This window comes from Canis lupus, chromosome 27 (genome assembly GCF_003254725.2).
Source record: "Canis lupus dingo isolate Sandy chromosome 27, ASM325472v2, whole genome shotgun sequence".
NCBI classification, from domain to species: Eukaryota; Metazoa; Chordata; class Mammalia; order Carnivora; family Canidae; genus Canis; species Canis lupus.
The window spans coordinates 6836004-6847215 of NC_064269.1; the positions used below are offsets into that span (position 1 = coordinate 6836004).

At 49.9% G+C, this 11212-nt stretch overlaps 1 long non-coding RNA gene across 1 annotated transcript; it reads left to right on the forward strand.

The window, feature by feature from the left end:
* Positions 1-642: 642 nt before the first annotated feature.
* LOC118352526 (uncharacterized) lies at positions 643-4079 on the forward strand. Its single transcript, XR_007406340.1, has 3 exons — positions 643-1419; positions 1563-1776; positions 3113-4079. It is a non-coding gene; the product is annotated as an uncharacterized LOC118352526 (long non-coding RNA).
* Positions 4080-11212: the final 7133 nt, after the last annotated feature.

Genomic DNA, 11212 nt, shown 5'->3' on the forward strand with positions numbered 1-11212 from the left:
TCTTTCTCTCTCTCTCTGCGACTCTCATGAATAAATAAATAAAATCTTTTAAAAAACTAATTAAAAAAGAAAGAAATTTCAAATACAAAAGTCTCTCCTTTCTTCTAATTCTAATCCAAATGATCCCAGACATAATTTCTTTTAACAGTTTGGCATGTATCCTTCTGTGCTTCTTTCTAAGCACATTCAAATAAATAGTTATTTAGATGTACGTATCTAAAGGCAACAGTTGTTAATTAATTCATAGTTGTTAAGTAATTGTTGGTAATTAAAAATAATTATTTTTTAACAAAATAGAATCAGAATCTACATACTGTCTTTCAACTTTTTTTTTCATTTACTGTACCTTGGCCTTCTTCTCTGTTAGTATGTATGGATTTTTTTCCCTTTTTTTTTTTGGTAACAGCTGAAGAGTACTCCTCGAAACAGATGTACCATGGTGTGTCTAACAGGCTTGGCCTCTCTGTAGGCTCCCCCAGTCTTCCTCCCCAGCTCCCCCAGTCTTCCTGAGGTGGAGAGTATGGTGCAAGGGGAGTGGTAGGGCAAGGAGACTGGCCTTATTCGGGAAGACAGCCCAGTCCCAGTTGCCTTTTGACCTCCAGCAACCCTACAACCCCACCCACCCCAAAGTCCACACTTCCTTCTCCTGTGCTCTGTCTTTTTCTCCATGTCCCTCCCTGTCCCTCTCCCGACCCTAGACCTCTGCCTACTGCTGCAGGCTCAGGGGCTGCTGGGTGAGCTCCCGGCCTTGGGGGAACTGGAGCCGGGAAGGCCCAGAGTTGAGAAGACTCTGCGCGGACAACCTGCAAGGCGGTCAGCTCATCTGCTGCCAAGGGCACCCCAGGAGAGGGCGCCCCGCAGACCGTGAGCCTGGGACTGCCCCGTGCCCGCATGGCAGCTTCCTGCTTCCCTGAGGGCGCAGGCGATGGGAACTGTGCCAGCCAGGCACGGTGCCCCCGCCCCTGCCCAAGTGTCATGGAAAATCCAGAGCCTTGATCTTTGTTCTTGATGCTCCTCCCCAATTTTTACAACTGGAAACTTGCGGCCACTTTGTTCCCATCAGCTGGGGAGAGAGGTGTAGTGTGGAGTGGGGGGGTGACTGAGTCAGCAGGTGGTGCAGCTCTTGGGGCTACCAAGAGCCAGCCGTGACCCCTTCCTTCACGCCCCACACTCTCAGTACCAATAAACAGACACCACTTCCGTGCTGGGAGGCAGAGGGGGCGGGATGGGCGCAGCCTTCGTGTGGGTCCTGGGCCAGCTGCCCCCCTCACCCAGGATCGCACCCCCAGTCATCCAGGTCCACGGGTCCCCTTGCTCCAAACACCTCTCTACCCGGTGGCCAGCAGTGCCTGGCCCTTCTCATTCCTCAGGGCAGGTCCAGCGTGTCTGTTTACCATGGGATCCAATTAGAAGTTTATGGTAAGGAAACCACTTTGCAACGTTGCTTCCCTCCCCCTGCGCTTGGCCCTGCTCCTGCTGCCCTCTCCCCCTCTTCCTCCCCCAGAGCCAGAGTTCATGGAAACTTCCCAGGTCAGTGATTCTCACCTTCTTTTCCTCCTCAGTGGAGAGAGGCCCAGCCCCCTTCTCTGGAGCCCAGCACTGTCCTTCCCTCAAACCCCTGCTTCCCCAGGACAAGGCCTGCCTCCGAGGAGGGACACACCTGGGAGCTGAGCCCTCCGCCCTCGCCCTCCTGCATCTCCTGGCACCGTCAGCTCGTGAGATGTGTCCTTGCTTCCTGTGATCGTCGAGGTGAGCCTGGGCAGCCTTCCCCTGCAGGTGAGAGAGGACAGAGGTGCCGAAGCTAGGAGGAGGAGGGCCCCGGTCCTGCCAGCAGCTTCCACACGCACAAACCAGCCCCCGACTCAGTCCACCCACAGGTGCTGTGAGATGAGACGGACCTGAGGAAGCTGCTATCTGGCTGGGGGTCAGAGGAGGTGTGTGGCACAAACTTTGGGACCTCAGAAGACGGAGGCCTGTCTCCTGGGGGCTGGGTGACCGGTTAAGACCTGACCAGCTGGGGTGATTGGAGCAGGAGTGGCCGGCGGGGTTGAGGGATGTAGGCCAGCCCCCCACCCCCACCCCCCGGAACCCTGTGCTCAGGCTTTTCTGCCTGGCTGGGGCTCCCTGGGGCTCTGCTCTGTTGACCTGTCTGTCTGTCTGGCAGGAACACTTGCCTGTGGGGGTCTAGAGCGGGCTGTGGCTGCGGGACAGAGGGAACCCGGCTGGCTGGCCCCCCGCACGGGGCGCATGACCTTGGCTGGAGGCTGCTCTGCCCACCAAGCCCCATCGCTCCCGGGGCGGGGGAATGGGCAGAGTAAGCCTGAGGACCCCGCTCGCCCCCGTGGGCCAAGGAGGGCTGCTGGGGGCTGAGTGACCCCAGGCCAGTCCCCTCCACCCCACGTCGGACCCGCCTCACTGCCCAAGCGGGACAGATTATTTTGGCTCCTTCAGAGGCTGCCAATGCCTTTGCCCCCTCTCCAGGAGTTACTCAGTTACCAGTTTTGGTTTTCTATTTCTAGGGCAAGACCAGGCCCTCCCCTCCCAGCTCCCTTTACCCCAAGTCTTCGGCATTTCCCCGCCATCCAACTCCAGGGAGGTGGCCAGGTGCCTAGGTCTGGGTCCAGGGGCAAGGTCGCCCTCGTCTGTGTTGGGGAAGCCAGGGGCATCTGAGGGCAGGCTAACCCTCTCTCCTTTGCATCTTTACTCTGCAGCTTCCTGCCAGAATGTTCCCATCCGCACCCGAACATGCTGTAGCTCTTGCCTTAAAAAAAAAAAAAAGAAAAAAAAGAAAAAAAACCTCCTCTCCAAGACCCATGCCCTGCCAGCCCCGGCTGCATTGCCCTGCTGCTCTCACGGCCACCCTCTTGCGAGAGCGGGCGATACTGGCTGCTTCCACCTCCTCCCCTGCCATTGCCTCTTCACCCTCCCCCCAAGTCCAGCTTCTGTGCCACCACCCACCTCACCGCACCCACCCATAAGAAACTTGCCAAACCCAACTTTCTTGGCCTCGCTTACCTCCTCTGTCTGCAGCTTGAACTCAGCCGGCCCCTGGCCCCATGTGCTCCCCTCTCTGGGTCTCCCCACGTGGTGCTCTCCTGGTTTTCTTCCGCAGGTTCCTCTGCAACGTGGCTCTGATGTCGGTGCCCTTGGCCTGGGTCGTGAGCGCCTCTCTCAGCCAGTCCATTGCTGTAGGCACCACCGTGCAAGTGACAAGTCCCTGTTTCTGTCCAGCCTATTCCTCCTCTTTGAGCTCTGCCTCCTAGAAGCAGACTTGACATTGCTACGTGAAGCCTCCCAGATGTTTCAAACGTGACCCGTCGCAGGGAGAACTCTGGATTCTCACCCCATGTTGCCCGCGTCTTGCCTGTATCACCTCCACCTTCCTAGCTGCTGAGGCTGTGGTCCTGGATTCCTCCCTACTTCTTATAGCCAACTTACCATCAAGTCCAGCAAATCCTTCCTCCAAAGTGGGTCCTCCAAAGTGTGTCTCAGTTGCCACCACCTGGTTTCCTTTTGAACTACCATCCTCCCTTACCTGGACTCTGCGGTGGCCTTGCAGCCCGTCTGCCTGCTTCCAAGGGAGGCTCCTCCGTTTCAATCACAATGAAGCATTAAATAATCATCATTCAGACCACAAACCCTTTCCCCACAAGCCTTTCAATGTGCTGTGTGTGTGTTCCGAACGTGACCAGAGCCTATAAGGCCTCAAGCATTGTTTTGTTTTGTTTTGTTTTGTTTTGTTTTCTCATTTCCCAGCTTTGTCTTGTGTCCTCCCCACTGGCCGACTGGCGCCTGGGTCTTCTTTTCGTCCCTGATGGTCAAAGTTCTTTCCCTGCCTTAGGGCCTAGAATCCCCCCACCACACCCACACTCACACACACACACATACACACACACACACGCAAGCCAGCCCCATTCTCCTCTCTCAGATTAGCCTGGGGTCTCTCTCGAGAGATTTTCCTGTGACCGCATCAGCCTTTAATTTCAATTTCTATTTATTTATTTATTTATTTATTTATTTATTTATTTATTTTATTTATTTATTTATAATAAATAAAATATCAGCCTTTAATTTCAATTTCAACCCCTTTATTTATTTATTTATTTATTTATTTATTTATTTATTTAAAATAAATAAACAAATACATTTGTTTATTTTCTTAATCCCTGACTTACTCTGCTTGTAATAATTTTATTTGTTTAGAATATAAGCTTCATGTTGGCAGGGACTGTGATGCTTTCAGCAGTGTACCTCCAGTACTTAGCAGAGGGCTTGGGGCTTGGTAGACAGACACTAAAATTTGCTGAATGAGTGAGTGAGTAAATGAATGAGGGGTCTTGGCTGCGATAGGCATTGAAGTTCTGGTAGGGCTGAAGAAAGGTATGGAGGACAGGAAGCCTGTGATTGGTAGACTGATACTCCCTACGTGGGGTTGCCAGATGAGCAAAGAAAAATACGGAACACCCATTTAAATAGAAATTTCAGTTAAACACCAAATCATTTTTCAGTATAGGTATGTCCAAAGTTAAAATTTAACTGGGCATCCTGGATTTTATCTGGCAACCTGGAGAGTGAGGAGGGTGGGATGGAAGTGGGTTCAGAGCCTGATAGTATCATGGGGCCAAGGGGGTAGTACACAGAGCCAGGGGGCAGCTGGAGCTGTCTGGGACCTGATCTGGGAGGAGCAGAAAATGTCAACAGCACACCAGTGTGCAGCCCCCTTGAGGGGAGGTAAAGAGGAAGCTCTGAGAGACATGGACTAAGTTCTGGGTGAGGGGTAGGGGAGCTGGGGCCTGGCGTGGCAGTGGAGATTCAGGTCCTTGACCTTCTAAGATCACGGGCGGAACCTATGAGACCCTTCCTTTTCCATGACCTTCTGACTTGTCCTCAAATTTTGTTCATTTCAACACACGCTTACCGGATACCCTAGGGCTTACTGGGCGCGGGGCCAGGTACTGAGGGCATAAAGATGAGTAAGACTTGTCCCTGAGGACTGGACGGCGTGATCTGGCCCTGGGAGGAAAGCCATCACCAGTACCCACTGTCCCCAGACACAGACCTGGGTGCCTTCCCAGCTTTACCTCATTTAATCCTCCAGACTCCCTCCACAAGGTAAAGCATTATTGCTGCCACTTCATACACAAGGAAATAAATGTTCAGGTGACTCCGTAACTTAGCGAAGGTCGCAGAGGAAGGAAGTGATGAGGCCGGATGCAGATTTGGTTTTCTGACCCCCTGGAGAAGAACTCCTCCCTCTTGGAGCGTCTCAGCTGTCAGAACCGGGTCAGAGGCTAGCAGGGCAGGAGGAGGTGATCGGAGGGCGGGGGGACTCACCCAGACAGTGCTCCGCACAATAAGAGGTAAGGCACAAACTTCCTAGCCGCTGTTTTCCACCGAGGCCCAGGAGAGCTGCCTGGAACATATGACGGGGAAGGCCATTAGCGCAAGGCCACTGGCATCCGGGTCTCACCAGCCTTCCCCAGTGACATTACACATACTGTCTGGTGACCTCAGTCCTCCAGAAGTAACTAAGCCCCGGGGGACACAAGCAGTTTTGGAGAAGGGGCTGGTGAAATGCTAGTCCTACCCTGTCCTCCCTTCCACTCTGATAGTCCTGTTGCTTCCAACTTGGGCCATAGCTGGGCTCACATTCCTTTCCTCGAAACCCATGTATCAGACTTTCAGGTCAGCGTGGGTTCCAAGAGGGCGTTCTTGCCTTCCTTCTCCCTCCACAAGGCCAGGCCCTTCCCCTGCTTTGACGAGGAGGCTCTTGGGGCCTTAGAGATTCCTGGGAAGGAGAGGCGGCACTGCACATCTTGCTCACCTGCCCCAGAGCCTTCTACGCCCAAGGAGTAGAAACTTCTACCCAGCTTTTCCCCCTCCCAGTGCTGTTTGTGGCAGGCTGCTGTCGTCCAGGTTAATTAAAGCATGCAAATTTAGGAACACCATACTTTGTTCAATAATTATGATCTTATCTCTTGTATGCCTTTATTTTTTTTTAAGATTATTTATTTATTTATTCAACCTTGGAACCTGTTGTTCAACGCATTCTTTTGGTCTTTCCTGTTCCCCATGGTTCTACCTCTTTACTTGCCTTGGTGTCCATGTTGCCCCAAGGACATGTAGCTCGGATGTGGGGAATCCCTTCCTTGAGTCCTTCATGGGTCTGACATGTGGGATTTCCCAGCATTGGCTCCAGTACCTAATGAATGGATCTAGACGCACTTCACACATTTTCCTAATTGCATTTGATCTAATTCCCACGGCTGCTCCCTACGTGTGTGCACACAGTCCCACACTGCACACAAGCTCATACACACCCTCTCATCCCTGCTTGCACGTATGTTCACACACGCAGGGGGATGCTGTCCAGCTGTCTGTTCTGTAACAGAAGACACTGAAGTGTTGGGAGAGGGCCCACTGTCACCGACAGCCTGTGGGAGAATTCATCCTTGGGCCCTTTGTTGAACAGACATCAGACATGTCATTCGGGTGGTAGAGGCAGTCGTGGAACGGGACGGCTTGCACTGAGACAAAGAGACACCCAAACAGGGATTTGAGGGGGAAGAGTCATTTAGCTTAGAGGGAACTTGGATGAAGGAGAAACCACAACATGATAGGAGGCTTCAGCCCAAGGAGAAGACAAATCCCCATGGTGGGAAGGTGGAGAAAGGGAATAGCTGAAAGACTTTTAAGGACAGAGATTCTATAGTCATCAACAGTATGATCTATTCTATTGTGCAGCAAAAAACTGCCCCTCGGTTACTTCACATCTAGAGGGAAAGTCTACTGCACCTACTGGTCTTGGTGAGTGATGTTTTGGAGAAATCCTGGATGGTGGATTAATTTAGATGTTTGATTCAATGTGAGCAGGGAGTGGAAATGTGCACAGGAGACAAGACATAAGAGAGAGAGAAACTTCCACAGAAGCAGGAACTGGGAGCCAGAAGCCACTGGGCAGATAGGGGAACATAAGGCCAACCCCAACTCCATCCCAAACATGCCTGGCAATATTGAGAGGGACCCTGAACCTCCCACCACCTGTGGGATGAATGTTGGAGTCGATATTACTTCTTCTCACAGAGCAACATGACCCAAGTGGAATTACATGGGAATGTACATTTTAAAACCCGTGTGCGTTCACACTCACATGAGCATTTCTTCCCCTTGAGAGGGCTCACACTCCATGACTTGGCAAGTATCAGGTTAACTTTATAAACGAAGACGGCCAAACCAGAATATGTAAGTTAAAATATCTACCACTGGCCTGAATTATCTGGTTTGGCCATCTAGACTTAGCAAATTAACCAGAAAATTGCCGAAGTCCTGCACTTGTGTTGGACAGACACAAATTTTAGGGCGGCCTGCGTCCTTGCAGATACCTAGATATCCCTTCACACATTATTATTAAGTATATCTCTCCACATGTTATCACATCTAACGTGTATTTGTAACCAACCCAGTGATCGCCCCAGATTACTCGGGACTAATCTTTCCTACCAGGCTGGTTTTCTACAACTGCCTATCACGTGACTGAACCATGGCTACAAAAACACTGAAAAAGTAGCACATACCCAGCAAAGAAAACGCCATAATTGCTTTTGTTCTTGTCTTCCTTTTCTAACAGTGTGTGCTCAGAAAATGCAGTGAAGTTTACCATTAGCCTAAATTGCACGTAACCGGCAAAGACAGCCTGCCTTTAAAACAGAACCCCAGGGACACTTGATGGGATGAGCACTGGGTGTTATTCTGTATGTTGGTAAATTGAACACCAATACAAAATTATTTTATTAAAAAAAAAAAAACAGAACCCCAGATGAAAAACACCAAATACGAAAAAAAAAAAAAAAAAAAAAAAACTAAAGAAATAGGAAGGGGGTAGGTGTAATGGAAGCCTCTTGAGCCAAAAGAGAGGAGACTTGGGTCTTCACCTCAGTTTTGCTAGGAGTTTGCTTCTGAAAATTTGTCCGTGTCTTCAGTTTTTTCCATCAGTAGGTACACGTGCTTTTGAGAAGCTCCTTTCAGCTCAAGAACTACTGAGACTCCCCAAGAGTACATCACTCAAGTAGATCATCAGGTGTTTATGAGGAATGTTCTGATATGGTGGAAATAATACTTCTCAAATTTTCACGCGCATAGTAAATGTGAATGTCCTGTGAAGATCCGGATTCGGATTCACTACATCTGGGCTTGAGATGCCTTATTTCTAGCACGCTCCCAGGGTAGGCTAATGCTGCTCGTCCATGGACCACGCTCTGACTAGCAGAGTGGGGCTGAGTGAGAGGTCCCAGGTCTGCCATAGTCTCTTATCTTTGCTGAGCCTCGGTTTCCTCTTTTGCAAAATAAAAACAGTCTTAAACACATACTCGCAGAGGATGTTGTGAAGCCATAGCAGATGACACATTGGAAAGCCCTGTCTATGTTTGTCAAGTGTCTTACAGACGTGTGTTATTACTGTTTGGAGGTTGCTGGGCTTTACCTTCAAAGACTCTCCGTTGCTGCTGACAGGGCAGGGAGAGGATGGAGTGATAAGTGCCCCCATCCTCCGCAGAGCACTCACGTGAAGCCGCTTCCCTGGAAGCTGTTGTTTGCAGAGGCAGATGTTCGGTGTGTGGCTCCCTCCACCCTCTGATTGCTGGTTGGCCTGTGCTCCTGGCCCTTGACCCAGAGCGGCCACATGGCTTCCAGCTGCACTGGGGCATCCGGAAGGCATCTGGCTCCCAGCCTGTGGGCTCTCCCTGCAGCTCACCACAAGCTCAGGACTGGCCCTGGGCAGGACTCTGCGCTAGGCAGTTGGAGCTCCGGGTTGTTCCCTCGGGCAGCCGGTGTCCTCATGCCCTCTTGCCCTCCTGTCCTCACTCACTGCACCCAACCTGCCCCCATCAGACCTCAAGTCAGGAAAGCATCCGACACACGAATTCAGAGTTCACAATGGCTCATCAGGCTTGGGGGTGACCTCTCTTTAGGGGACAAAACCAAGTTGGGGGTTAGAACTAGAGGAGTGGTCCAGGCCTCAGTGCCTGCAAAGGGTGGTGTTTTTGGAAGGGGTTAGGAGGCCTCTGTACTACCTCTGAAATCCTAGACTCCAGCGTCCTGCCTCTGTATGCCTTGCGACTTTCCATTGCCAGCCAGAAATATTCCATCCTTGCCGTGTGCATTCCCGATCTTGCTCCTGACCCACTTTGGGTGTTTGTGAGAGCTGAGACCAACTCTTTGATGTCATAGACTGATGTGAAAATCTGGCAGATGCAGGTTTCCTGGCCATATGGAGCTTGGGCACAGCCATCATTATCAACCGGGGGCTCTCAACCTCCCTATCCCCTCAATAGCTTGGCAGACACATGGGACACAGCCTCCCGTGCATCCTGGGCAATGAATACCACTCCCTCCCCTGCCCCTGCCCCAGCTAGACTCTGCACCTCTCCCTTACTCAGGCCAGCCTCACCCAAGAAAGAGGCAAGAATATTACGATAAGGATAACTTCGGGGAGCCTGGGAGGCTCAGTGGTTGAGTATCTGCCTTCAGCTCAGGAGGTGATCCCGGGGTTCCCCGGGATCAAGTCCCGCTTCGGGCTCCCTGCATGGAGCCTGCTTCTCCCTCTGCCTGTGTCTCTGCCTCTCTCTCTCTCTCTGTGTGTCTCTCATGAATAAATAAATAAATAATCTTAAAAAAACAAAGGCATACAAGAGATAAGATCATAATTATTGAACAAAGTATGGTGCTCCTAAATTTGCATGCTTTAATTAACATCAGGACAGCCAGGGACATGTGATCCTCTGTTAAGAACTCTCCACAGATTCTCTTGGCTTCCTCACAGGGGCCAGGGACTATCTGCTCAAGAATGGAATTTGATTTTTAGGCAACAGACCCACTATTATGTACTAGACAGCCAACCTGTGAAGATACAAAGATAAATAAGATATGGGCAATACGCGGGCCAGATGTGTCCCCCTCCCCGGCCAGGAGAGTCCCACAGGCCATTGTCACATCTATACCACCTCTGATCAACCTGAAGGCTGTTTCCACCACCTCTTTCTTTTTTATCCCTGGATGAATCATGCTATTTTAGTTTTCGTTTTACGTCTGTCAGGTTTAATAATCTCAGACACCGGCTTTTGAGTTTGTCTCCTGATTCATTTGTTTCTGCTCTTATTTCAGTTTCTACTTTCTTTGAACATCCTCTTGAGTCTTTAACTGAATATGTAGTTTGTTAACACTCAACCTTATGTTTCTTTTTTAAAGATTTTATTTATTTATTCATGAAACAGAGAGAGGAAGAAACATAGGCGGAGGAAGAAGCAGGCTCCCTGCGGGGAGCCCAATGTGGGACTCGATCCTGGGACCCCTGGGTCACGCCCTGAGCCAAAGGCAGACGCTCAACCGCTGAGCCGGCCAGGTGCTCCTCAACCTCATGTTGTTCTCAATGTATCCTAAATTGCACATTCTCCAATAAAGAGTATTTCAATGCATCCACGAATTTCAATATGTATTGTTTCATTATTATTTGGTTGTAACTATCATAACAGTAATTATTTTTCTTTGACCCATAAATTATTTAGGAGAGTACTTGAAGTTTTCCAGATGAGAGTTTATTTATCCGTTTGAGACTGAATTTGTATTTTACTTCATTGTGGTCACAGAATGCATAAAAATGTTTTCTGGTCTTTTTTGAGACTTGCTTTATGTTCCATTTTTGTAAATGTTCTGTTACGTGTTCTTGAAAAGGACGTGTATTCTCCAGTTTGAGGGTGCAAAGGTTTTATATATGTCCTTCAGATCAAGATTTAAGTTCTATTTTTGTTTTTCATGAGTTATGTCCTTTTTCTTTTTTTTTTTTTTAAAGATTTTATTTATTCATGATAGTCACAGAGAGAGAGAGAAAGAGAGAGAGGCAGAGACACAGGCAGAGGGAGAAGCAGGCTCCATGCAGGGAGCCCGACGTGGGACTCGATCCCAGGTCTCCAGGATCGCGCCCTGGGCCAAAGGCAGGTGCCAAACCGCTGCACCACCCAGGGATCCCTATGTCCTTTTTCAATTTTAGGCTTCTTCTTCTTTTTTTTTTTTTAATGTTATTTATTTATTTATTTTGAAAGCGCACACTTGCAAGCAGGGGGAGGAAACGGCGGGGAGAGGGGCAAGCAGACTCTGCACAGAGCACGGAGCCTATGGGGGGCTCAATCTCACGAAGCTGAGATCATGACCTTGAGATTAT